Source organism: Lepisosteus platostomus, unplaced genomic scaffold (genome assembly GCF_059453375.1).
Source record: "Lepisosteus platostomus isolate fLepPlt1 unplaced genomic scaffold, fLepPlt1.hap1 Scaffold_124_H1, whole genome shotgun sequence".
NCBI lineage: Eukaryota > Metazoa > Chordata > Actinopteri > Semionotiformes > Lepisosteidae > Lepisosteus > Lepisosteus platostomus.
The window spans coordinates 1-27180 of record NW_028291505.1 but is presented as its reverse complement, the minus strand read 5'-3'; the positions used below and the strand labels follow the sequence as shown (position 1 = coordinate 27180).

At 44.9% G+C, this 27180-nt stretch overlaps 7 non-coding genes across 7 annotated transcripts; 3 read left to right on the top strand and 4 right to left on the bottom strand.

Annotated features, from left to right (window-relative positions):
* Window positions 1-431: 431 nt before the first annotated feature.
* On the bottom strand, window positions 432-573 carry LOC148637273 (U4 spliceosomal RNA). Its single transcript, XR_015931566.1, has one exon. It is a non-coding gene; the product is annotated as a U4 spliceosomal RNA (small nuclear RNA).
* Window positions 574-803: 230 nt separating this feature from the next.
* Window positions 804-920, bottom strand: LOC148637272 (U5 spliceosomal RNA). The gene has a single exon (XR_015931559.1). It is a non-coding gene; the product is annotated as a U5 spliceosomal RNA (small nuclear RNA).
* Window positions 921-6045: 5125 nt separating this feature from the next.
* On the bottom strand, window positions 6046-6117 carry trnag-ucc (transfer RNA glycine (anticodon UCC)). The gene has a single exon. It is a non-coding gene; the product is annotated as a tRNA-Gly (tRNA).
* Window positions 6118-11898: 5781 nt separating this feature from the next.
* trnas-gcu (transfer RNA serine (anticodon GCU)) lies at window positions 11899-11980 on the top strand. The gene has a single exon. It is a non-coding gene; the product is annotated as a tRNA-Ser (tRNA).
* A 4245-nt stretch (window positions 11981-16225) lies between these two features.
* On the top strand, window positions 16226-16299 carry trnai-aau (transfer RNA isoleucine (anticodon AAU)). The gene has a single exon. It is a non-coding gene; the product is annotated as a tRNA-Ile (tRNA).
* Window positions 16300-24053: 7754 nt separating this feature from the next.
* trnag-ucc (transfer RNA glycine (anticodon UCC)) lies at window positions 24054-24125 on the bottom strand. The gene has a single exon. It is a non-coding gene; the product is annotated as a tRNA-Gly (tRNA).
* A 2244-nt stretch (window positions 24126-26369) lies between these two features.
* On the top strand, window positions 26370-26511 carry LOC148637267 (U4 spliceosomal RNA). The gene has a single exon (XR_015931563.1). It is a non-coding gene; the product is annotated as a U4 spliceosomal RNA (small nuclear RNA).
* The last annotated feature ends 669 nt before the right edge of the window (window positions 26512-27180 follow it).

Genomic DNA, 27180 nt, shown 5'->3' with positions numbered 1-27180 from the left:
TAAAGACGTTCAACTTTGTAACTACTGCACGCACAGGAAGCAGAATAAATTCCTCTTTTCAAACTGTCAAAGGTTTGCTTTGCGAACGCTGCAGGACATCGCACAATCTCTTTTGAACGGGGACAAACGATTTCTTATGGGGCGCAGTAAGACAAGTACAGACAATTAAAAAGCTCCACTCATGCCGACGATGCAGCATGAAGAAGCGCAACCTAACGTTTGACAGACAAAAGCCGGGCGCCCTACGAGCAATATGAAATCAAACTGACAGCACACGGCGTTTCGCGCTGACTCAAAAGTGATCTCGACAGACGCTGTTCTCTGCATAACGCTGAAAGAGCTAAAGAGCGTTTCTGTTGAGACGTAAGAAGCTTGTTTCTTTCTACCATGATGTTACCATGACAAAATCTGTCTTTAAACACCTTGCTCAGTCTCTGACGAGACTGTCGAAAATTGTTTTCGCCGATTGTATTGCAAACCGGCGGAAGCGGGGTATTGGGAAAAGTTTTCAACTAGCAATAATCACGCCTCGGCTATACCTCACAGGCTACGATACTGCCACTGCGCAAAGCTGACGGTTGCCAGGCAACCGCGGGGATCCTATGGAAATCGTTATCAATCGTCTCATGGCATGTCGTTGCTGTAACGCTTCATATTTGCGGCCGGACACTTCCCGCCCTCCAAAGAAAAGAGCGCCAATCAGACAGGCGGAGACCGAGGACTCACAGAGCAGACGGCCACAGTCGCCATAATAAGAGCGATTGTGAGCGATTTTGTTTTCTCTCTTTGACCAGCCCAGCTGCGCCCCACCCGAAGGCAGGGAAGCACAAAAATTGTATGGAACTCATTCATGCTCCTCTCCATGGAAATCTTTAGTAAAAGGCAAAAGATTTGTACGAGATGAAGAGAAACCAGAGTGCGTGGCAGCACAGCTGCAGGAGCCCAGGCCGCCTTCAAAGCCTCTGCCCTGCCGGTCGTGGTTGGCAATGCACCTGGCCTTACAAACGAGCCAGTGGGGCCCGTTCAGCTCCGGGCTCATCGCCTGCGGCTCTCGGCTTACCTGGCAGGGGAGATACCTTGATCAGCCTGTAGTTGGAGTAGTTGGATTGTTTTCTTGTTTTGTGGAAGCAGTGTTTGTTTTGCAGTTTGAGATGGCAACCTTTGGATCCCGCAAGAATGCTGTACGTTTTGAGCTTTTGGATGACCTCTTCATGGATCGTATGCAGTTCAGCAGAAAAGTGTTACAGAAGGAACTTGGCTTTGAACCTCGGCACTTGGATTTCATCTTCGCTCTCCCAGGTCAGAAAGCATTTGAGGTTGTTTTTGCTACCTATTCTCTGTTTGAACAATGTGTGGATGTGTTTGAGGCAAAAAAAGGGAAAGTTCCTGCCCTTGAGAAGATCAACTTGCAGCCTCTGACACAGAGAGAGAGGAAAACGGTGCATGTTGTTATGTTCTCGGAACTGGCAAAGACGGAGGACATTCACACCTGGCTTAAGCAGTACTGCACCGTCCACCATGGAACTGAGGTTAGAGATGTTGACGGTATAAAAACAGGAGCAAGGAAATTCGAGGTTCGCTTGCTACCGGACAATGTAAATGGAGGCTTAAGGCACCTGCCCTCTACAATCCGGCTGGGCGCCTGCAAAGGCTATGTTTTTTATGTGGGACAACCAAAGGTGTGTCGGCGCTGTGGTGCTGTGGGACACCTGGCATCGTCCTGCACTGTGAAATGCTGCAAGACCTGTGGCAAACAGGGACATTTAGCCTCTGACTGTTCAATGCTGCCAAAGTGCAATTTATGTGGTTCGGAAGGACACGTTTTTAAGAACTGCCCTCACGCCTACGCCAATAAACTCAAAATGAGAAAGGATGAGGCAGTGCTTGTTTCAGCCAAACCGGCCCGAAAAGCCAAAGCAAACAACAAGTCAAACAAAGAACCCTTGTTGGACAAAGAGTCTCAGCCTCCAGCCAGGATCAGTCCTGCTGTGGCTCCGGGGCCGGTGGAAGAGAAATCCACTACGCTCCCACAACCGCAGACTGCACCAGACAAGCACGAGGGTTTGAAAACCCCCGAGAACAGCGAGGACCCCTCCCCCACTCCTGCTCCTCAGAACGAGGGCCAGTGTGGGGCCCCCCGGTGGAGCGGGTCCAGCGACGATACCCAGGATTCAGCGGAGCTGCTTTTCTTAGACTCTGCAAGTGCTACAGATGCCCTCCTCTCCTCCATCCAGTCCATCACGGAGGATCTGCAACAGCTGGTGGGTGAGGGGGAAGAGGAGACTGGTGCATCGGCTGCACCCCTTTCCCCTCAGTGCTCCCAGGAGCTGGACTTGAGGAAAAGGAAAAATGACTCTGTTTTCTCCCCGAGCGAGGAGGAAGGAGAGCATGGCGATGGGGACAGCTGGAACCCCTCCACCCCTCCCTCTACCCCCTTCCTTGAAATGGACTCCGTGAATGCTTTTACTGCTGCCACCCTGATGAAGGCTCATTCAGAGGATGGCTGGCAGGAAATTGGTAAGAAGAAAAAGAAAAAGAAGAAGGTAACAGGTGAGACCGAAGAGAAATGTGTTTTGTAAAGACTGGTTCCACTTTCTTATGTAATATGGATCTAAACATAATATCTCTTAACACCAGAGGTATCAATGACAGAGTTAAATGCCAGTCTGTCTTTGATTACCTCCAGCAGAGAGAGGGAGATGTGTTGATGTTGCAGGAGTGTGCTTTAGCCTATCAAGAGAGGTATAAAACCTTTGAAGATAGGTGGGATAAAGGGCCTTCTGTTTGGTCAGGGGACAATAACAACAGAGCCTCTGGCGTGGCCATTCTTTTCAAAGGATGGGCTTTCAAATTGAAAAGTATTCAGAGGGTCATAGATGGCAGGTTGCTGTGTGTGGATGTGGAATGGGGGACCGTTAACCTGCGGCTAATCAATGTGTATTGTCCTACTGACGTGGGAGGAAGGGTGGAGCTACTCAAGGCACTCTCTCCCCTATTGTTAAGTAGCACAGACGTGATAGTGGGAGGGGATTTTAATTGTATCTTAGAGCACACAGACAGGCAGTCTAGCTCTCCGATAAAATTGGATTCCAGCTCACTGGCCCTGCAAAACTTAGTTCAAGACTTTAAACTCTCAGACACATATAGATGTATATATCCCACAACAGCAGGATATAAATGGTCAAGGAGGAATAGCAGCTCCAGAATTGACTATTGCTTTGTCTCAGAGAGAGTGAAAGTTGTTGGGGTCACTCTTCAGCCTGTCTTCTTCTCAGATCATCAGGCTTTAGGGTGTAGAGTGGAACTCAAGGGCGGGACTGTCTTTGGCCCAGGCCTCTGGAAACTCAACACTAAGCTGCTAGAGAACGAGGGGGTAGTATCCCGCTACAAGGAGAAACTATCACAGTGGCTGTCCTTGCAGTGTCTGTACGGGTCAGTAGGAGAGTGGTGGGAGGAGGTGAAGATGAGGACAAAGGCCTTTTTCATGGCTGAGGGAAGGAAGGCTGCTGCCAGATGGAGAGGAGTGCTAGCCAGGAAACAGAGGCAGCTGCAGCGTCTCTACACGATGCTGCACAGTGGCTTCGCTGTGCTCGAGGATATCACCCTTTTAAAAAAGGACATCCGGAGCATAGCCGAAGAAAGTAGTCGAGGAGTGCTGTTAAGAAGCAGAGTGCAGTTCTTGGAAGAAAATGAGAAGTGTACTCGCTTCTTTTTCAGGAAAGTGGTAGGCTCCAAGTCTGTCATGGAAAGTGTAGTTGATGAGGAGGGACGAGAGAGAACAGAGCCGAGTGCTATCCTCTCCTGCACCAAGGCCTTCTACTCAAGACTGTACAGCTCTACAGAGGTAAAGGATGAAGAAATTCATTTTTTTACCTCAAAGCTAGAAAACGTTTTGAGTGAAGAAGATAGGGAAGTACTTGAGAGGGATTTGACAATAGAAGAGCTGAGACAGGCTATGGAGAGCTTACAGAAGAGGAAAACTCCGGGTGCTGACGGGCTCCCTAAAGAATTTTATTGCACCTTTTGGGATCTGCTTCAGGATCCGCTACTGCTCCTATTCGAGGGAAGCTATAAGACAGAATTGCTGCCTGACTCCTTAAGAGAAGGCACTATCTCTCTCTTGTTTAAGAAAGGAGCAAAGAATGACATAAAGAACTGGAGACCCCTCAGCCTGTTAGGCGTGGACACTAAGATCCTGTCCAAAGCCCTTTTCCTGCGCCTACAAAATGTAGTGGCCTCACTGGTAGGGAAAGAACAGACTTGTGGGATAGCAGGACGCCTGATGAGCGACAACCTGGCCTTGTTGAGGGATGTCTGTCTGTACTCAGAGGATCGCTCCCTCCCTCTGTGCATTTTAGGTGTAGACCTAGAAAAGGCCTTTGACCGCCTAAACCGGCAGTACTTAACATTGGTACTTGAGCACATGAATTTTTGCCCCATCATGAGAAAGTGGATTAACCTGCTGTACACAGGTAGCAACAGCAGAGTAATGGTTAATGGCAATAGATCACGCCCCTTTGAAGTCTGTTCAGAGGTGAGGCAGGCCTGCCCATTATCCCCCTTGTTATTCGTTTTGGCTATGGAGCCCTTAGCCTGTGCCTTGCGCCAGGATCAGGCCATTAATGGGATACCAGTGCCTGGAAGTGGGGGAGGAGAGGTAAAGACCTCTATACATGGATGACCCTGCTCCTCTCTGACAATGCCTCAATTAGCAGAGCTCTGCAGTGCTGTGATCGTTTCTCTTTGGCTTCATCCGCAAAAATTAACAAATCTAAGAGTGAGATTTTTTATCAGAACTGGAGGGAGCCAAAAGAAGGACATGATCTCAGGCTGCAAGAGAAGAGAATTAATTTACAGGTGCCATTCCCCGGCATTGTGGCCATTGTCGGTGCTCACACGCGATAAGATAAGGCGGAGGAGAGTGGGGCATGCCCAGCGGCAGACATTCAAGGAGGGGGCAGTGCGAGGTGAGGTGAGGTGAGGTGCGACACCCCGGAGCCCTGACGCAGCTAATGCGGAGCACTTGTTGGACTGGCATCGAAAGGACGTGTGCGCACGGAGCGAGCCTTCCCTGCGGCGGAGCGCGGGAACTTTCTCCCCCCCTCCCGCTGCAGGAGTTGTGTGCGCTGCAGCGGTGCCGAGAGAAAAGCACAGAAGGCAGCAGGCTCTGGAGAGCAGGTAAGAGACGGAGCCTTGTGGGCAGGCGAGCAGGCCCGTTTTTTGGAAATTGCTGAAAAGGTTTGTTCGGTGTGTGGCAGGCGCACGTCGCGAGCTTGCGTGGCGATCTGCCGGTCTGGAGTTATGCAAATGAGGCCGAATTGCATCCCGGGACATGCTGCGAATGCGCAACGGTGACTGCAGATGTGTAGGAAACGGTGCGCTCGTTTTCTTGTTTTGCCCACACTTTTGAGTGTTAGTGTGGCGTGTGAGTGTGCGAAAGAGTGGGCCCAGCAGGAGGCGGTGGCGTGCAGGGCGAGGAGGTGGCCTAGGCTGCGCAATTTGTGCTGTGGGTGCGGGCCTCTTGCAACTTGGTTTATTTGGTTTATTTATGGTTCGCATAAATAAAACCGGAAAAGAGGAAATTATTCTGCTTCCTGTGCGTGCAGTAGTTACAAAGTTGAACGTCTTTACACGATCTGCTGCAGTTTTCAGTGGGCGGGCTTTGTCAGATGGCTTGGAAAAACGCACTGTGTTTCGGCTCGGGAAACATCATGAGCAGTGTCCTGCATGTTTTCTGTGTATAGCTGTCTTTTAACGCATACAGAATTCATTCGAAATCATTGATTTCTCCAATTAACAAGGGTCCCTTTTTGAACCTGCCAGAAGCATTCTTTCAATGTAACAGATTTACTCCGGGGAAAGGCAGCATGACATTGAGAGTAGCTCAAGCTTTCAGCACCCGTATCGGACTGCGTGTATGCAGACACCGCTCAGAATCCCCTGTAAGATTCTCCTTCAATTCCGTTTTGCATTCCGTTTTTCAAAAGGCTGCGCTTTGCTAGTCACAATCCAAGGCTCATGACAGCATTTGAAACCAATCGCCACTGCGTTGGCCAGGAATCGAACCCGGGTCAACTGTTTGGAAGGCAGCCATGCTCACCACTATACCACCAACGCACGCCCACAGGTGCCCTGCAGGACACCACCAGAGAATGCTCACGATTTCGGAAGCTGTCTCCGGGACGTGCTGATTCCACACATCCTGAATAAATCATGATATTGTTAGTTGCTGTAGCTAGACGTTCAAATGAGTTTCATGGCCAGATGGACTGTATCCTCCAGCGGTATAGTATTGCAGTGAGACAGCACGATGCCTGCAAGACTATGTCACGCTAAACGCCACAGATTGTGTTTGTGTTGGACAGTTGGACCCTACAGTTGGACCCTCGTCGACAACCTGAATAGCTTATTCAGAAGCAGTGCTGGACCGGGAACGAACCAGCTTCTTCCCAGGCACAAGAGTGACTTGTGAGGACTCGCGGTCACACTCTGTGCATAGAGACTTTCTACCAGCCAGCCGGACTGCTGGTAGATCCCCTCGGAGCAACGACTGCCCTGCGCGCCGCAGTCAGATTCCTCCGCCCGTCCTACTCCGAGCTGCACCTTGACTGGTTGGCCGGTAGCCAGAGGACGCCGGGACAACGCCCATTGGACAACCGCTGGAACAGAGGCTGCAACAGAGCCTGTCAGCTGGTTTGGTGTTCGTGCCGGGAAATTCCAAATCCATACACAGTGGATAAGTAAACCCCATGTTCTACATTGCGTCTCGAGAATTTAATTGTACCTCAACACAAGTTGTTATCAATTTAATTCATGAGTAATGTATTTACTTCCGAGTTTAGAGTAACAGTGGGTAATAACACTGATTAGCGATTTGGTAACCGAACGATATATATTGACATATATTCTCTGTTGTGTATCTCTTTGTGTTTGCATCTCTTCGGGATTATATACCTTGTATATTGATAACCCTCAAAGTAAGGTCTGCCACTCGTATCCAGGCAGACTAGTATATGTTTGGTGCACAATTTATATTAATAAATGTATCTAGTGTATTGAACCCCTGTGTGTGCGTTGTTAGTTGTTCTGACGATTGATTTTCTAAAAGCCCCAACGAACAACCTTGTGATTACTGCTACAATTAATAATTGTCTCAGTAAACCCATCAAACCATTACATTTAATGGCGTCCCTGGGTGGGCGAGTTTAGAATGAAATGAGAATCAGTCGCACAGAATAACTGAAGTTCAGCACAGCACCGCGGCTTCTATACGCGAATACCGGGTATGCTGATAACTGCGTAAAGAAATCCCCCTGTTTTCTAGCGTTTAGTGTAACATGTGCTGATTGGAAATCCATCTGCTTGGGTGTCTAGATTCCATACTGTATTTTGGAAAAAGAAAAAAAAAAGTAATACTCTTAAAGTTTCTCTGACGTAATGACAATGGCTGCTAAAATGTCTGAAGTGGAGTCGCTTATAAGTACTATTTCTAGCGACGACAATCCTGGTTACTGGAGTGGTATCGAAAAGTTGAACTTTGATGATATTGAGAAGCTGCAAGTAGATTTAGTAGCTAAGGTAGCGAACCAGCTTAACACAGGAGTGTCTGTGAACGCAGTTCTGGTCCTATCGAGTTTCACCTTAAATCTAGCTAAACAGCTGGAACTGTCTTTGTCCGAGCTGACAAAGTTTCAAAAGCTTCAGGGAACGCTAGAAAGATATAAGGTGGAGCGAGTCGAGTTGTTGGATATAATCAGAGAAAAGAGAGTGAAAAATGAGGAAAGTGAAGACTGACTCAGGGAAGTTTTAGGTAAATTAGATGACTTGTCTGCTAGAGAAACTGCGGCTGAGGTAGCTAGGAGAGACCTGGAAGGGAGCTCGAAAGAAAAAGAAAAAGAAATTGAGAGTTTAAATGAGCTCAGCCAGGAAAGGCAAAAGGAGTCAGATGCTGCCGTACTGGAAGCAAAATAGACTAGATCCCACTTGCATGCCAGCCCACCTAGCAGCCCGGAGCGCTCACCCAGCGCGCCGGGAGGAGGTTTCTCCCGGCCAGGGTCTGTGGTCGGATCGGCATGGGGGAGATCGCTGAGTCCTGCGCGAAACGCAAGGGCGAGTCAGTTCAGGCATAGACCCCCTGCTCCTGATCACGGCCGTCTCCCTGCCCGCGGAGAAACCGTAAAAATTAACCTCCACTCCCTGAGGCAGTTAGCCAAAGATGTAGAAAGGTTTGACCCGTCAGTGTCAGGGAATAATGTGGAGACCTACATCGATGAGCTGAGATATACTTTGCAGTTTATGCCCGAAGCGTCCGAACAGGAAAAGTCTATGTAAGTAAGGAAAACTACCAGCCGAGCGGTCCACGAGTGGATGTCTAGACAAGGACCGGAAGTCTGTAATAGCTTTGAGGAGCTGTGTCAGGCAATGATCGGAGAATTTTCGGCTTTTATCGATCCCATAGCTGCCGTGGCTGCTGTGCACCATATTAAGCACGAAAAAGCTGAAGCCCCTCGCGACTATTATCAGAGGCTTAGGCGCACTTATTTTGCAGGGCGGAATGAAGAGGGTTGCGAAGAGAACGTGAATTTCAAAGGTTTATTCATTGCTAATCTGCATCCCTCAGTCAGGAAAATGATTGTGATGCACACACAGCGATGAAAATGGCTGACATTAGAAGGTTGGCTCAAAAAGCCTGGGGAGCTGAAGTCTCTGCTTCCTCAGAGCGAAAACCTGCTAAAACGGCCGTGTTCCCCACTAAAGCCAGCAGGGTTGACGACTCGCCTCAGCTCGAGGCAGCTGAGGTTCCTGAGCTCGCTAAGCCCCGGCACAAAATAGGCAGGCAGGACCGCACTAAGCGTCAGAGCCGCCGTGAGCGCTACGGGGAAGGCAAGGGCTCAGGCAGAGCCTATCATAAGACTGGACGAAGGGAGTCGACTGCAGCCCGCCTGGCCAGGCTTGAACAAGCCCTGCCTGAGAGATCAGGACAGGGTAAACCTTCCGCACCGAATGCCAGAAGTGTGAATGAGCTTAGGGGGACCACGCCCCTTCTCACTGGAGGAGGCGGGGATCCGTCCCAAGCCCCTCCCTCAGTCTATCTGATTGGGTGGGAGGGTTCCTGCCTGGAAGAAGGCTGTGACTCTGAGTTGGGCGCTGACCCCGCCCCTAAAGTCAAAGAAAAGGCAGGCTTCCAACAATTCTTAGGGAATCTCAGCCAGAAAGGCAAAGCAAGGCGTATTTATATCAAGGTTTCTCTTGAAAACGTCTTAGATAGAGAAGCACTGATTGACACTGGGGCTGAAATTAGTTTGATGTCAGCCGATCTACTCAGCGAGCTCAAACGATTAGCGAAAGGAAAAGGCATCAGACTTAAGGTAGAACCGTGTAAGATAGATATTTCCAGCTATACCCAGGATCATGCCAGGATCACACACCGGGTGTGGGTGGCACTTAGGTTCGGGCCAATGAACGTGGTGCATCCTGTTTACATCTCTAGGTTAAAAACAGAGCCACTACTCATTGGCCAAGACCTGCTTGACAGGCTGGAGCCTCTGGTGGACTGCCAGCGTGGAAAATTGTGGGCTCAGGTCAAAAACCCTAAGCCTGTTGCACAGCAAAAAGGGGGATTCAGTGGTTATGCTGTGATCACACAGTGCCCACTGAACACTATAGCTGAGTTGGAGGTTCCTCCTGGTTCCTCTGGACGAGAATAAATGTCTCTTCTTGCTTTCCAAAACTACAGGGAAGTCCTGCCCAGGCCAGCACTCCCACGGTCTCCCAACTACAGGAGCAGTGCTCCGAGCAGCTGCTTGACCCGCCAGGTAAAGCACACCCCCTTTTCATCCCTGAAGAAGAGTGGATCTCCCTGTCCGGTAATGAATGGGAGTCCTTTCTGTGCACCCTGGTACCTCAGGGGGTCCAGGACTACCACCCCATGGTGGTGGGAGGGGGTCCAGGTGGCAGAAGTGCAGGTTGATGATGTAATTCTTAGCCTCAGCTCTGAGAAGTCCATAATCAGTGAAGGTCTGTTCGAGGACCTGTCGCGAAGCTGTCAGGTGACCCTGGTGACGCAGTCACAGGTTCTGTGGTGGGCACCCCCACCTCATAGGTCCATTTGGAGCAAAGGAAGCTGTGTAGCTTCCATCTCCATCGGAAAAAGGAAGTTTGCTCACTACTTCCAGGTAGCACCTCAGCTGACCCATTCGGTCTGCATTGGTGCAGACCTATTGGTTCGACTGGGCGCCCAGCTGGACACAGTAAACAGTGTGCTGTGGAAACGGGTGGACCCAGATGCCCACTCTCTAAGCGGTGACCCCGAGAACATTCGGTCAGGTCAGACGATTCCTCAGGCCTGCCAGGTAGTAAACGAATCGGACCTGATCGTTCCTGCGTCAACAGCAGGGTTTCCAGTACGCCTTGTCCTAAAGAAGGGACAGAGAATGGACGCTGAGATGGTTTTCTTCCAACCATCAGCTCAGTTTATCAGACTGAACCTAGCAGTCTGTTGTACCCCCAGACTGGAACGGAATGGCCGAGCCACCTGCCTGTTGGTGCAGAACATAGCAAAACAAGATGTCAAAATCCCTGCTCGCACTGACATGGGACTGGAATTGACAATAGTTTCTATGATTTCGAACTGGCCATCCCAGTACTGGGGCAGCTCCCTGGTCCCTTGGCTTCATAAAAGCGCCACTGTAATAAAGAAATTAAATCCAAAATCAAGAGGGCAGTTGCCTACTGAAATACAAGAAGTCATCAATTTTAACCTAGCAACACATTAAAGGCTGCATCTATACAAGTACGATTCTAGAAATGCTCACCAGATTACGTTTTAAGAAGGAACTGCGCTTCAGGTTCTGCCGAGATCTTAACTCGGATGGCAGGATTCAGAGTCCGGAGTGCGGACTGATTGCGCACGGAGGGTCCATATACTGTGGATCCCTCAGTGATCTTCCGCGTGTTCAAACAGCCAGCGTGTGACTCCCCTGTCCCCGTGACCTCATTGCTCTGCTCTCTCCTCTGTGCAGCCGAGCCCGATTCACGGTAAAGTGAAAAAAAATATGCCCTCAACGTGAGATTTACTCTGGAGCGAGGATAGATGTTACCTTTTTATCATTGAACAGGATGTATGTGATGTGGCGACTAGGTTCAATTTTGTATCCTCTTTAAAAGATTAAGGACTGGGGTGAGCGTGATTTACCACCCTTTCAGCTAAGAACCCGACGTGTGCACCGTTTAAGCTGCATAGACTCGGTCGTTTAACTCTTCTCCATTAGCAGGGTTAAGGTTAAAGAAAAAAAACATTGCTGACTTCTTTTTTTTTGCCAGCTGCTAGCGCTGATTAGCAAGGTTTGTATTTCATGTTTTGCAAGTTGCATCCATTTTAAGAAAAACAAGTCGTGTTAAAGACAGGAAATGAATACTTGCATTTAATTAAGTCTAGCCGTAGGTGGTTATCCACTGGGATTCAGACCCAGGGCCTCCTGTTTACTAGACAGGCGCTTTAACCAACTAAGCCACAGCGCCCCGGGAGTGCTGTCCTTTTGCAGCCACTTGGACACACCACTCAGACACATCTGCATTGGGTGTGTGCTCCGCCTGCTCGCTGAGCAAGTTGCCACCTTTACATACAATAGCAACATCGACACCAAGAGAAAGGATGACAAATGGCTTTTATCTGGAACTTTTCATGTCCAAGGAGCTCAATGTGCTTTCTGTGTACAACAGGGCCACTGAACTCCACGCTGGCCACTGAACCACAGCAGTGGCTTGCTGGCTTGACATCTCCCAAGGAAAATGTTGAAATCGCATGTGGAACAGGAAAATGACCCTCGAGTACGAGGGAAAAAAAAGAAAAAGATCATCTGGAGCGCGCCAACCCAGTTGAGACAGCCCAGTTTTGTTAATGAGGTGGCCGAGTGGTTAAGGCGATGGATTGCTAATCCATTGTGCTTTGCACGCATGGGTTCAAATCCCATCCTCGTCTGTTTCCATTCTGTTTTTGATCCCTATTGCTCAATGCACAGTGAAAGCATTGCATACATGTGTCTGACAATGAGAAATGGGCCCCTGAGACAGTCATTTGCCTGTTTCACAAATGATCGTATTTTACTAGAGATTCTGTTTGGGATTCAGATGTGCATTCGGACAGCAATCCCTTTCAAGAAATGATACGTTCTGGATGAGGTCAAAGGTGCATCATTTGGACACTTTGTGGGCTTGAAATACAAAGAAAATCATGTTCTATGGTACAAGATAAATACAAAACTTAAGCTTTTATTATAATTAGATTTGTTTATAAAGCATAAGCAATCATTTATTACATTAATATATGTAAAAATAACATTTTAGCATCATACGTTTAGTATATTTAGTCCCTAATGCTGAAAGAAATGATCATAGAACATGACTTCTAACCTTACCTGCGGTGTTTTTGATCCCTATTGCTCAATGCACAGTGAAAGCATTGCATACATGTGTCTGACAATGAGAAATGGGCCCCTGAGACAGTCATTTGCCTGTTTCACAAATGATCGTATTTTACTAGAGATTCTGTTTGGGATTCAGATGTGCATTCGGACAGCAATCCCTTTCAAGAAATGATACATTCTGGATGAGGTCAAAGGTGCTGGAACACTGTATTTAGGATGTGTTTGCAGTTATTCTGTGTTTCTAGCTTCAACCCAGTGATATATATATATATGCTCACTGCTTTTTTGGTACATGCCCAGGACAATAATCATTATGAGGATTTATTTCCATATGTGCTAGAGGTAGTGTTGTGAAATTCTTCAACACACTGGATCGCAGGTTTAAACCTGCACTCTTACTCCTTAAATACCAACAAATGCAGATATGTAGCAATCATATTGTAGCTGACACTCATTTGCCTGTTTCACAAATGATCATATTTTACTAGAGATTCTGTTTGGGATACGGATGTGCATTCTGACAACAATCTCTTTCAAAAAATGATTTTACCTTATCGCAGCTTTGCCCCTCTTGCCTCTTTGGAAAATATCTCCATCTTGTGGTCGTTGTTGGTAATGTCTAGACAATATCTCCATCTTGTGGTCGTTTTTGGTAATGTCTAGACAATATCTCCATCATGTGGTCGTTGTTGGTAATGTCTTCTTATGCCCTTTTTTTATTTCAATTCTTTATTAGTTGATTTTAGAATCTCTACAATAGAGCTGAAAATATCAGTTTTGTAGCAGACAATATGACATTAGTTATAGCCCAATTAAGACTTTATTACCCTGTTTTTAACATAACAAATTAAAATTGATTAAAACTAAGTTTGGAACACCAGGGAACATAAAAAATGATTTTTAGGAAAACCATGAGGTTCTCTGTGTCCGATGCCTGCAAGGGGAGAAAGCTAGAATCCTTTGCTTTTTCAAAATTTGAAAATAAACATCATATAACAACAGCTTTCATTCCTAGGAGTGAAAAATAACCATTTTTGAAGACATATTAGTTTCTAAAACACTACAATAAAGTTAAAAACATCCGTTTTATATTACTTTTAGTATTTTTAGTGAAATTAGTCATTTATTGCACTATTTTTAATATAATCTCTAATTAAAAGTGAATAGAATTAAGTTTGGAGCAACAAGGAACACAAAAAAAAAAGATTTTAAGGAAAAAAATGATGTCTTCTGTGCCAGGTGCCTGCAAGGGGAGAAAGCTAGAATCCTACCCAGGCTCCTGGAGCTCTGTCCTGGCTAAAGGAGGGTGAATCCATCCCCTTCAAAGCTCCATGAAAAAATGATCATTTAAAATTTGAAAAAAAAAACATCATATAACAACAGTTTTCATTCATAGGAGTGAAAAACAACCATTTTTGAAGACATATTAGTTTCTAAAACACTACAATAAAGTTGAAAACATCCGTTTTATATTACATTAATTTTTGTGAAATTAGTCATTTATTGCACTATTTTTAATAAAATCTCTAATTAAAAGTGATTAAAATTAAGTTTGGAACAACAAGGAACACAAAAAAAAAGATTTTAAGGAAAAAAATATTGTCTTCTGTGCCAGGTGCCTGCAAGGGGAGAAAGCTAGAATCCTACCCAGGCTCCTGGAGCTCTGTCCTAGCTAAAGGAGGGTGAATCCATCCCATTCAAAGCTCCATGAAAAAATGATATTTTTAAATTTGAAAAAAAAAAACATTATAGAACAACATCTCTTGGTCCACAGAGTGCAAAAATCCAACTTTGAAGAAAATCCATTGACTGATCCCCGAATCCTGAAGTTTCTTCACATGATATTGGGCTTGCAACCACTTTCTGGAAAATGATGAAAAATGCCAAAAATGAAAAAAAAGTTATCAATTCTAGAGCCTAAGAGGGAAATAAGAGAAATGTATATCTCCAAATAATTTTATGTGCTTCAGAAGAGCCCAGGAAAGTTTTTTGCATACATGAAACCACGCCCGTTTGCACGTAAGCAGACATGGTTGCACACACGACTGCATGAAAGCACACGTGCATGCAAAATCATCCTGTTAAGCATTTGAAAAGCCGCACCACGGCGCACTTGAAATAGCTCTTACATTAGTGGTCGACACAGGAATCGCCTTTTTATTTACGCTCTTACCAACGCGATGGAAAGCAAAACAAAGCAAAGCAGAGCAAAACAAAACGAACAAACGCAAAACCCTCACGTCCCGCACTTGCATATAACGCCGTTACGTGCCCAAGCGGTATTGTACGTCATCCTAGCACTGCACCCCGGGGCGTACGGTATATGGGAATGAGCACACGCCACGAATCGTCTGAAATCACTCCCTACAGCTGTAAGGCGCCTTGAAGCGTGCACCCCCAACATTCTTCTTTGCGCATCTGTGAAAGGTAAACTCTTGAGCAAACTCTGAACCAGCTCTAAGGAAACTAATCCGATTAGACGTTACTTTGACTCATCCTTTAACAGTTTTCAGTCTCTGTCTTTAAACACCTTGCTCAGTCACATTCAAGCCACAAGTACTCTTCTCGGATGTTGCACAAACAAATCCTAATGTCTTGAAAGCATTGCAGCATGTTTGTGTCCCACTTCCCGTGGCTGCAGGACAACTGACACGAACGGACAAACACAATCCCGGGCGTTTAGCGTGACATAGTCTTGCAGGCATCGTGCTGTCTTACTGCAATACTATACCACTTGAGGAAACAGTCCATCTGGCCATGAAACTCATTTGAACGTCTAGCTACAGCAACTAACAATAACATGATTTATTCAGGATGTGTGGAATCAGCACGTCCCGGAGACAGCTTCTGAAATCGTGAGCATTCTCTGGTGGTGTCCTGGAGGGCTCCCCCGGGCATGTGTTGGTGGTATAGTGGTGAGCATAGCTACCTTCCAAGCAGGTGACCCGGGTTCGATTCCCGGCCAACGCAGTGGCAAGTGTTTTCAAATGCTGTCACAAGCCTTGGATTGTGACTAGCAAAGCGAAGCCTTTTGAAAGAGCTAAAGCACTGCAAAACGGAATTGAAGGAGAATCTTACAGGGGATTCTGAGCGGTGTCTAAATAAATAAATTCACAGCGTCCGCGGATGGCATTTTGCAGCTGGAAGTAGATGTCGACGCTTTTTGCACACAGCACCAAAAAAGCGTCTTTTTTGAAGGTACAGGCATTGAGCATTGGTGGTTCATTGTTAGAACTCTCGCCTGCCACGCAGGAGGCTTGGTTTCGATTCCTGGCCAATGCAGTGGCTTTTGCAGCGAACGGCTCCATCACTTGCATCCCAACTTTTGCAACTCGCAACTGAAAACCCACTGAAGCTAAGCAGGTGTGAGCCAGGTCAGTACCTGGATGAGGGTGAGCTACAGGGAAAAACAAAGCTTCCAGCTGGAAGTGGTGTTAATAGGGCCAGCGGGGAGGCGCTCACCCTGAGGTCTGTGCGGGTCCCAATCTCCCAATATAGTGACGGAGAAGCTGTGTTGTAAAAGGGCGCTGTCTTTTGGATGAGATGTAAAACCGAGGTCATAGTGCTCTGTGGTCATTAAAAATGACCACCAAAACCTTTGACAAAAGCTCTTGGTAATTGATGGTCTTCAATAATGTTTCTCCTTTAGGTACATTTAAAATCAGCTGAATAATGCTGTGAAACCATGAAACTGCATGAGAAAGCCCGTACACTGAATTACACGGCTTTCTATTCAAAGGAGGACAAAAGAAATTCCCTGAGTTCGATTTTTTGCAGCACAGAGAGGGGCACTGTCACGAGGCCGGTTAGCTCAGTTGGTTAGAGCGTGGTGCTAATAACGCCAAGGTCGCGGGTTCGAGCCCCGTATGGGCCATGTCCTTTTCTCCTCTCTTACCAAAGCTGTTAGGTTCCTTTCCGTGGTGAGATGGGTTGTCCTGCAACGCTGCCACACAGTGCCGACAGACAAGAGTGTTGCGGGAGAAGAGAAAAGTGTTTGAAGATTTAAGAGTGTCTTAGGTGGAGCCAAAATCAAGTGTCACAAATGCAAGTGGGAAGATTTCCAATGTTTAATATGGTCAAAATAAGCGGAAGTTACCAGCTGGTCCGGCACAGTCTGCCATGTTTTTGTCATATACTGTAAAGTGGTGTCGAACTGGAGCCTCACCATTTGCATATGTGAGGCTCCAGTTATACATCGATTGTCACATTAAATGACAAAAATGAAGAGAGGTAAAGCAGCTGGAGAGGTTTTCTTACAACTTTTGAGCACAGTTTTGGAAAATGTTTCCTTCACGCTGCACTGTACAATATAGGCAGCCAAGAGTCTCCAAAACAAAACAGAATTGACAGATAGGAGAAAATTCCCACTCGTCCTGAAGTTCCCAAAATCCAGCACTGAGTGTAAACAAAGTGTCTAAGTAGCGTGGGAATGTTAAACCTAACCCTAGCTGGAGTTTGAGCAATCCAGCACTGAGAGTAAAAAGATGAGTCAAAGTAACGTCTAATCAGATTAGTTTCCTTAGAGCTGGTTCAGAGTTTGCTCAAGAGTTTACCTTTCACAGATGCGCAAAGAAGAATGTTGGGGGTGCACGCTTCAAGGCGCCTTACAGCTGTAGGGAGTGATTCGAGACGATTCGTGGCGTGTGCTCGTTCCCATATACCTTACGCCCCGGGGTGCAGTGCTAGGATGACTACAATACCGCTTGGGCACGTAACGGCGTTATATGCAAGTGTGGGACGTGAGGGTTTTCGTTTGTTCGTTTTGTTTTGCTCTGCTTTGCTTTGTTTTGCTTTCCATCGCGTTGGTAAGAGCGTAAACCATGTCTGCTTATGTGCAAACGGGCGTGGTTTCATGTATGCAAAAAACTTTCCTGGGCTCTTCTGAAGCACATAAAATTATTTGGAGATATACATTTGTCTTGTTTTCCTCTTAGGCTCTAGAATTGATAACTTTTTTTTAGGATTCTAGCTTTCTCCCCTTGCAGGCATCGGGCACAGAGGACCTCATGGTTTTCCTAAAAATCTTTTTTTTTTGTGTTCCTTGTTGTTCCAAACTTAATTTTAATCACTTTTAATTAGATATTTTATTAAAAATAGTGCAAAAAATGACTAATTTCACTAAAAATAATGTAATATAAAACTGATGTTTTTAACTTTATTGTAGTGTTTTAGAAACTACTATGTCTTCACAAATGGTTATTTTTCACTCCTAGGAATGAAAGCTGTTGTTATATGATGTTTATTTTCAAATTTTGAAAAAATCAAAGGATTCTAGCTTTCTCCCCTTGCAGGCATTGGACACAGAGAACCTCATGGTTTTCCTAAAAATCATTTGTTATGTTCCCTGGTGTTCCAAACTTAGTTTTAATCAATTTTAATTTGTTATTATGTTAAAAACAGGGTAATAAGTTTCTAATTGGACTATAAATAATGTCATATTGTCTGCTATAAAACTGATGTTTTCATCTCCATTGTAGAGATTCTAGAATCAACTAATAGAGAATTAAAATAAAAAAGGGCATAAGAAGACATTACCAACAACGACCACAAGATGGAGATGTTGTCTAGACATTACCAATAACGACCACAAGATGGAGATATTGTCCAAAGAGGCAAGAAGGGCAAAGCCGCGATAAGGAGATTGCTGTCAGAATGCACATCCGGATCCCAAACAGAATCTCTAGTAAAATATGATCATTTGTGAAACAGGCAAATGAGTGTCAGCTACAATATGATTGCTACATATCTGCATTTGTTGGTTTTTAAGGAGTAAGAGTGCAGGCGGTTTAAACCTGCGATCCAGTGTGTTGAAGTATTTCACAACACTACCCCTAGCACATCAGGAAATAAATCCTCATAATGATTATTGCCCTGGGCATGTACCAAAAAATCAGTGAGCATATACATATATCGCTGTGTTGAAGCTAGAGACACAGAATAAGTGCAAACACATCCTAAATACAGTGTTCCTGCACCTTGACCTCATCCAGAATGTATCGTTTTTTGAAAGCGATTGCTGTCAGAATGCACAACTGAATCCCAAACAGAATCTCTAGTCAAATATGATCATTTATGAAACAGGCAAATGAGTCTCTCAGGTGCCCATTGCTCATTTTCAGACACATTTATGCAATACTTTCACCATGCGTTGAGCAATAGGGATTAAAGATACCAGAGGTAAGGTTTAAAAGTAATTCTGAGGTGCAACACATCAGCAAAACAGCTAGGCATCTGAAATGTGGGGTTTGAGAGCCCTTCAGGGAACACCGTACCCTAAAGGTACCAGAAGTCCACTAGTATAAGCATTAAGTCACTGTCAGCCCTGTTGCAATGTGATTGCTACATATCTTCATTTCTTTGGTTTTTAAGGAGTAAGAGTGCAGGGGGTCTAAATCTGCGATCCAGTGTGTTGAAGTATTTCACAACACTACCTGTAGCCCGTCTGGAAATAAATCCTCATTCTGATTATTGACCTGGGCATGTACCAATAAATCACTGAGTATATATATCACTGTGTTGAAGCTAGAGACCTGTATGTAATAATATGATGCTAAAATGTTATTTTCACATGTAAGAAAACCGGCTCAGGGATGCCAAATATGTAATGTTGCCATATCAAAATTAAATGTAGTGGCTCTCTGAAGGCACCAGTTCTGTAGGGTTTGGGCATTTACTGAGACAATTATTAATTGTAGCAGTAAATCACAAAGTTGATTCTTTTGATGGCTTTAGAATCCAACCATGTGACATAACTCAAACAACGCGCACACACAGGTACTAATACACGAGGATACATTTATTAATACATAAAATATGCATGTAAACCTAACAGATCTTATCGAGAGGGTTATCAGAATACAAAAGATATATATTCAGTCAGTTACGAAGTGTTACACATATCAAGAGGACATACGTTCAGTATATCATTCATTAAGACCGTTTCGTTAATGAACTTGGTTATAACTTCTACATTAGATACTCAAACAAGTACATAACTCTTAGGAATTAAATTGATATCAACTGGTTGGGATAACAATTGAATTCTCGAGCTCCAATGCATTGAAGTTGAATACTCATCCAATCTTTGGGGATTCAGATCTTCCTGCGGGCACAAAGAAACAGTTGCAGGCTGTTGCTGTCCAATCCGCGCTCTCTGGCTCCGTGCCAGGCTGTGCTGTGCGGCTTGCGACGCTGCGCTGCTGATGCTCACTGTGGGCTTTAACTAGCAAAGTTTGTGCACAGGAGAAAAGATGACTGTGGGTCCCAGCAAGTCAGGAAGAGGACCGGTTCGTTTCTGATGAAGAGCTAGTTCTGAATAGTGATTCAGCTGTCCACAGTTCCGACCTGTTCACGAGGCCTGCTGCTGGTGCTAACCTCGGGTGGATCCTCTGGTTATTCTCTGGCAACCTCCGCTCTAGACTCTTAGAACAAAGGAAAGTTCTGGCACTCGGACACACTGGCCGTTCCGTGGTTGTCCGGGCTGAGTCTCAGGATGGTCAGGAGGCGCGCTGCGAGAATGTCCTGCCCTTGGGAGCCTTCTGCTCCTGGGCCGCCCTGCCCTGGAATTCTCCTTTGAATTCCCTTTAGAATTGTTCACAGAATCCTCTGAATCCTCCCTTCTGAATCTTACTGAATCTCACAGGCTCTCTGTGTTGCCTGTTTTTACCTGGAGGAACTTCAGCTCATTGATTGGCTGAAAGTTCCATGGGCATCAGAGTCCCACGTGGGTTACTCGGCCCTACCAGTCCCTGATTGATTGATCAAGGTGAGATATGAGTCACTTAGTCCTGACACTTAGTAATGCAGTCCAGATGTCCAACTGGCACTCCCTAGACAGAAAGGCGCCAATGGATGACCATTGATCATGATAGCCAGGCTTAGCTAAGTGCATCCCCCTTTGGGAGCTGTCCTAGGACCTTAAATCACCCTGCATGAATAGTCTCTCTGTGGCTGCACCACAGAGATGAACAGAGAAATGGGGCCTCATTTGGGAAGGCTCAGAACACTTAATTCTGCCTTATTAATAAGCCTCGCCGCTACACACATATATTAATATAATAAATGATTGCTTATGCTTTATAAACAAATCTAATTAAAATAAAAGCTTAAGTTTTGTATTTATCTTGTACCATAGAACATGATTTTCTTTGTATTTCAATCCCACAAAGTGTCCAAATGACGCACTACATGATATAAGGAAGATTATCACATGCATATCGGTATTATCTTTCTTACGAAAATGCATTCCTTTCATTACCTTTTACTTTTTAAAATGAACTCAAATTGTGTATAATGTAATAATTTAAGTAGAATAGATTCTAATAATATAATGATCCAGTGTGTTGCACTACTTCACTGCTTCACTGCTCTATGCCGTCTGGAAATAAATCCTCAGACTGCTTACTGCCCTGGGCATGTACCAATGAATTACAGGAGCACATCTATTTCTCACTGCGTTGAAGCAGGAGACACACAGTCTCTGCAAACACATCCTAAATACAGTGTTCCAGCACCTTTGACCTCATCCAGAACATATCATTTCTTGAAAGGGATTGCTGTCCGAATGCACATCTGAATCCCAAACAGAATCTCTAGTAAAATACGATCATTTGTGAAACAGGCAAATGACTGTCTCAGGGGCCCATTCCTCATTGTCAGACATATGTATGCAATGCTTTCACCGTGCATTGAGCAATAGGGATTAAAAACACAGCAGGTAAGGTTAGATGTCATGTTCTATGATCATTTCTTTCAGCATTAGGGACTAAATATACTAAACGTATGATACTAAAATGTTATTTTCACATATATTAATGTAATAAATGATTGTTTATGCTTTATAAATAAATCTAATTAAAATAAAAGCTTAAGTTTTGTATTTATCTTGTCCCATAGAACATGATTTTCTTTGTATTTCAAGCCCACAAAGTGTCCTTTGATCTCTATTCTGTGGTAATCCACGATGACCCCGTTCTTCAGGTGATTCATCATGTCCTCCCTCGCCTGTTGAGAGGCCACCTGATCTCTTCTGCCGTGGCGTGCTTCATACACGCCCTCTTGAAGTGAGCAGGAAGCTGATCAAAAGTATTCAGGCACATCTTGCACACCAGGGGAATCCTCACGGGTTTCCTTTGAAAATAAATAATACCATCTGTGTATAGAAACAAGCTAAGACTGATTTCTTAAATTATCCTTAAAATTCTCTCTCATAGTTTGAGCATAATGATTTTATTGCATTTATATAAGAATTGCTCATTGCTCCTAAATAAATAATGGTCTCAGTCACAGACTTTCCAATAGAAGCCATTGTGGAGTTCAGCAACTGCAGGTCCTAGAAGTGGGGAAGGAATTTTAAAAGAGAAATTGAATTACAATACAGAAGGAATGGCTGAGGGTTCACTGAAATGTATAAATATACAAATTCCAAAGACTGAGTCCATATAGAAACAACTACTTTTCATTTTCAGTATAAGAAAAAAAAAAACTATCTTCCAAAGCATCATAAAATTGTCCCTTCTTCCAGACCCTACTTCTCTCTTGTAGTAGTACAGCAGACCTTTCCAGGTGAGCAGATCACAGAGTCCGAAATGAGCTTCCTCCATCAAGCAAAGTACCTGAACATGACTCTGTCTTCATAAAAGCGCCCCTGTAATAAAGAAATTAAATCCAAAATCAAGAGGGCAGTTGCCTACTGAAATACAAGAAGTCATCAATTTTAACCTAGCAACACATTAAAGGCTGCATATATACAAGTGCGATTCTAGAAATGCTCACCAGATTACGTTTTAAGAAGGAACTGCGCCTCAGGTTCCGCCGAGATCTTAACTCGGATGGCAGGATTCAGAGTCCGGAGTGTGGACTGATGGCGAGCGGAGGGTCCACATACTGTGGATCCCTCAGTGATCTTCCGCGTATTCAAACCGCCAGCGTGTGACTCCCCTGTCCCTGTGACCTCATTGCTCTGCTCTCTCCTCTGTGCAGCCGAGCCCGACTCACGGTAAAGTGAAAAAAAAGATGCCCTCAACGTGAGATTTACTCTGGAGCGAGGATAGATGTTACCTTTTTATCATTTAACAGGATGTATGTGATGTGGCGACTAGGTTCAATTTTGTATCCTCTTTAAAAGATTAAGGACTGGGGTGAGCGTGATTTACCACCCTTTCAGCTAAGAACCCGACTTGCGCACCGTTTAAGCTGCATAGACTCGGTCGTTTAACTCTTCTCCGTTAGCAGGGTTAAGGTTAAAGAAAAAAAAAATAGCTGACTCCTTTTTTTTGCCAGCCGCTAGCGCTGATTAGCAAGGCTTGTATTTCATGTTTTGCAAGTTGCATCCATTTTAAGAAAAACAAGTCGCGTTAAAGACAGGAAATGAATACTTGCCTTTAATTAAGTCTAGCCGTAGGCGGGGATCTCCTGTTTACTAGACAGGCGCTTTAACCAACTAAGCCACGGCGCCCCAGGAGTGTTGTCCTTTTGCAGCCACTTGGACACACCACTCAGACACATCTGCATTCGGTGTGTGCTCCGCCTGCTCGCTGAGCAAGTTGCCACCTTTACATACAATAGCAACATCGACACCAAGAGAAAGGATGACAAATGGCTTTTATCTGGAACTTTTCATGTCCAAGGAGCTCAATGTGCTTTCTGTGTACAACAGGGCCACTGAACTCCACACTGGCCACTGAACCACAGCAGTGGCTTGCTGGCTTGACATCTCCCAAGGAAAATGTTGAAATCACATGTGGAACAGGAAAATGACCCTCGAGTACGTGGGGAAAAAAAAAAAAAGATCATCTGGAGCGCGCCAACCCATGTCCGGACAGCCCAGTTTCGTCGACAAGGTGGCTGAGTGGTTAAGGTGATGGACTGCTAATCCATTGTGCTCTGCAGGCATGGGTTCGAATCCCATTCTCATCGCTCTCCATGTTTGACACGTGTGCCTGTTCGACATTGGCCCTCCTGTTGTTTGCTCCGGTGCTAGAGCCGTACATTTTCTAGCAGTGGCTGAACATGGTATAGTAGGCCAACGTCGGTATCGAGCAGTGACAGTAACAGTACTTACTGCGCCCCATAAGAAATCGTTTGTCCCTGTTCAAAAGAGATTGTGCGATGTCCTGCGGCGTTCGTAAAGCAAACCTTTGACAGTTTGAAAAGAGGAATTTATTCTGCTTCCTGTGCGTGCAGTAGTTACAAAGTTGAACGTCTTTACACGATCTGCTGCAGTTTTCAGTGGGCGGGCTTTGTCAGATGGCTTGAAAAAACGCACTGTGTTTCGGCTCGGGAAACATCATGAGCAGTGTCCTGCATGTTTTCTGTGTATAGCTGTCTTTTAACACATACAGAATTCATTCGAAATCATTGATTTCTCCAATTAACAAGGGTCCCTTTTTGAACCTGCGAGAAGCATTCTTTCAATGTAACAGATTTACTCCGGGGAAAGCCAGCATGACATTGAGAGTAGCTCAAGCTTTCAGCACCCGTATCGGACTGCGTGTATGCAGACACCGCTCAGAATCCCCTGTAAGATTCTCCCTCAATTCCGTTTTTCAGTGCTTTAGCTCTTTCAAAAGGCTTCGCTTTGCTAGTCACAATCCAAGGCTCATGACAGCATTTGAAAACATTCACCACTGCGTTGGCCGGGAATCGAACCCGGGTAAACTGCTTGGAAGGCAGCTATGCTCACCACTATACCACCAACGCACACCCACAGGAAGCCTGCAGGACACCACCAGAGAATGCTTTTTTTATTTTTTTTTTTATTAAACAGAATTTACAAATACAAATACAACAAGAGGATCAGAGTCATGTACAAGAGAAAAGAAACGCAGCAGAAAAAAGCATTTAACTACCAGAGGTAATTAAGTAATTATGTGATCAAATTGTATATTTTACACGTATCATATTTTCCTTGCTTTAATATTTCTCAATTATTTATAAACTTTAGTTTCAACATGCATGCGTTTCCTGTAAAAAATAAAACTCAGCACACAGTTTTTCTTTTAACAACATTTCGAGTACCTCTGGCATTCATGAAAAAGACATACACAAAAGCAAATAACTAACTCTAAGACTGTCTAAACTATTGAGTTTTTCAAAGAACCAGAACTATAACAGTCCTTAACACTTAACTACACCATTCCAAACTAACACTAAAGAAACACTAGTATATACTGGTATAACAAATATAACCAAACATAATCATTAACTGAGCAGTCACTGGGAGCAAATCTCCTTCCCGTCCACAAAGGCCCTCGCTCCCACAAAGTAGGCTCTCCTCCCCTCTCTTCTGGCAGCTTCAACCTGGGGCCACAGCTGGTTCCTGGTACTCCTGTCCGTGGCAGACAGGTCCTCTGCAAACCTCAGTTTGTTCCCATTCAAATACTCATTCCCCCTCGCCGCTCGCCACAGCATGTCCCTCGCCGTCCTCTTGGTGAACTGTATTATAATCGATCTGGGGCGCACTTGCCCAGACATGTTCGCTCTCCCGAGCCTGTGAAAAAAGTCAATGGCCGATATTACGTCCTCCTGGTCCGGCAGGGTCCTTTTACAGATACCCTTCACTGTTGCAACAAGGTCCTTATCACGTTCCTCTTTAACTCCAAATAATTTTAAATTCCATCATCGACGGTATCTATCTACATCGTTCACTTTCAATTCAAGTTCTTTAATATGCTTTTCTTGTTTGGTATTTACTTGTTTAAGAACTTTTACTTCACTCTTTAAGTCTTCAACCTCTTTAAACACACAGTCCATGGACTTTTTAAGACTTTCGATTGCGACTGTATTAGATCAAATCATTTCCTTCAGCTCACCCATGCTCTGTGCCATCATGTTGAAGATGTTGGTCTGGAGCTCCTCCAGCGTCAGGTCGTCCCTTCCCCTCTTGGCTGCCGGGGTTTTCACAGGTGTGCTGGGCAGGGACTCCGGCTCTTCCTCTGGCAGCTGAGTCTCACTTGGGCTGCGAACGCTCGCGTACGAGCGCATCTCCAGCACTCTTTCCACGTCCCCTCCAGCTGCTTCACTTTTCCCTTTAGTTGCCATCAATTTTCTTGTAGTGCTATACATATACGATTGAGGTTTCTTAGACTTCTCCTTCGAAGACCCAGCACTCTCTTTTCTTTTCCCAGTGTTACTCATATCGAAATTCTTAAACCTAAAAAAAATCGTTTTTTTTTCTTTCAATTATAACTGAAGTTTAAACAAGTAGTGTTTAGTCCTTATTTTTCTGTAGTCAAAAAAAGCAAAAATTAACATTCAGGTCATGAAAAACTCAAAAAAAATCCTCAAACACTAAACTTTACCTCCCACCTGAGCGTCATCTTGAACGCCCCTACCACCAGAGAATGCTCACGATTTCGGAAGCTGTCTCCGGGACGTGCTGATTCCACACATCCTGAATAAATCATGATATTGTTAGTTGCTGTAGCTAGACGTTCAAATGAGTTTCATGGCCAGATGGACTGTTTCCTCCAGCGGTATAGTATTGCAGTGAGACAGCACGATGCCTGCAAGACTATGTCACGCTAAACGCCACAGATTGTGTTTGTCCGTTCGTGTCAGTCATCCTGCAGCCACGGGAAGTGGGACACAAACATCCCGCAATGCTTTCAAGACGTTAGGATTTGTTTGTGCAACATCCGAGAAGAGTACTTGTGGCTTGAATGTGAACTGTACGTGCCCGCCCCCTTTCCTCTGTAGTGCATGAGTTCCTCCCGGCATGCCCTTCGTCATTGTTCTGTCATCTTGTATTTAAAGGGTTGTATTTCTGCTGCTGAAAAGAATCAACGGGTTTCTTTGTTCCCAACGGAGCCCTTGTCTGTCATGAAATTCTTCAAAACCTCAAGCTAGAAGAAGACGACAAATATGAAGCGTTACAGCAACGACATGCCATGAGACGATTGATAACGATTTCCATAGGATCCCCGCGGTTGCCTGGCAACCGTCAGCTTTGCGCAGTGGCAGTATCGTAGCCTGTGAGGTTTAGCCGAGGCGGGATTATTGCTAGTTGAAAACTTTTCCCAATACCCCGCTTCCGCCGGTTTGCAATACAATCGGCGAAAGCAATTTTTGACAGTCTCGTTAGAGACTGAGCAAGGTGTTTAAAGACAGATTTGGTCATGGTGACATCATGGTAGAAAGAAGCGAGCTTGTTCCCAGTGGGCATTGATTCGTCGAATATACGTATATTTACGGTGAAATTACGGCTATACGTATATATACGTCGCCTCGAAGTATAATCAACGTCGAATTGCAACCGTAAAATTGACGACATTAACAAACGCATATATAACGTCGAAAACACATCTAACACAGTGCCTGAGGCTTTTTACTGTATGTATCGTGTGTGCCGCAACTAGGAGTATACGGCACTCTGCACAGTGTACGAAGTAAATTATTTTCGCAGCAATTAATTTACACGTGTATAATAAATATAGTAAATATAATAAATTAATTACTGCGAAAATAATTTACTTCGTACACTGTGCAGAGTGCCGTATACTCCTAGTTGCGGCACACACGATACATACAGTAAAAAGCCTCAGGCACTGTGTTAGATGTTTTTTCGACGTAATATATGCGTTTATTCATGTCGTCGATTTTACGGTTGCAATTCGACGTTGATTATACGTCGAGGCGACGTATATATACGTATAGCCGTAATTTCGCCGTAAATATACGTATATTCGACGAATCAATGCCCACAGCTTGGCATACAAGGGTTTTGCTGAGGGGGTCTTGCCACCTGCCTGAAAAA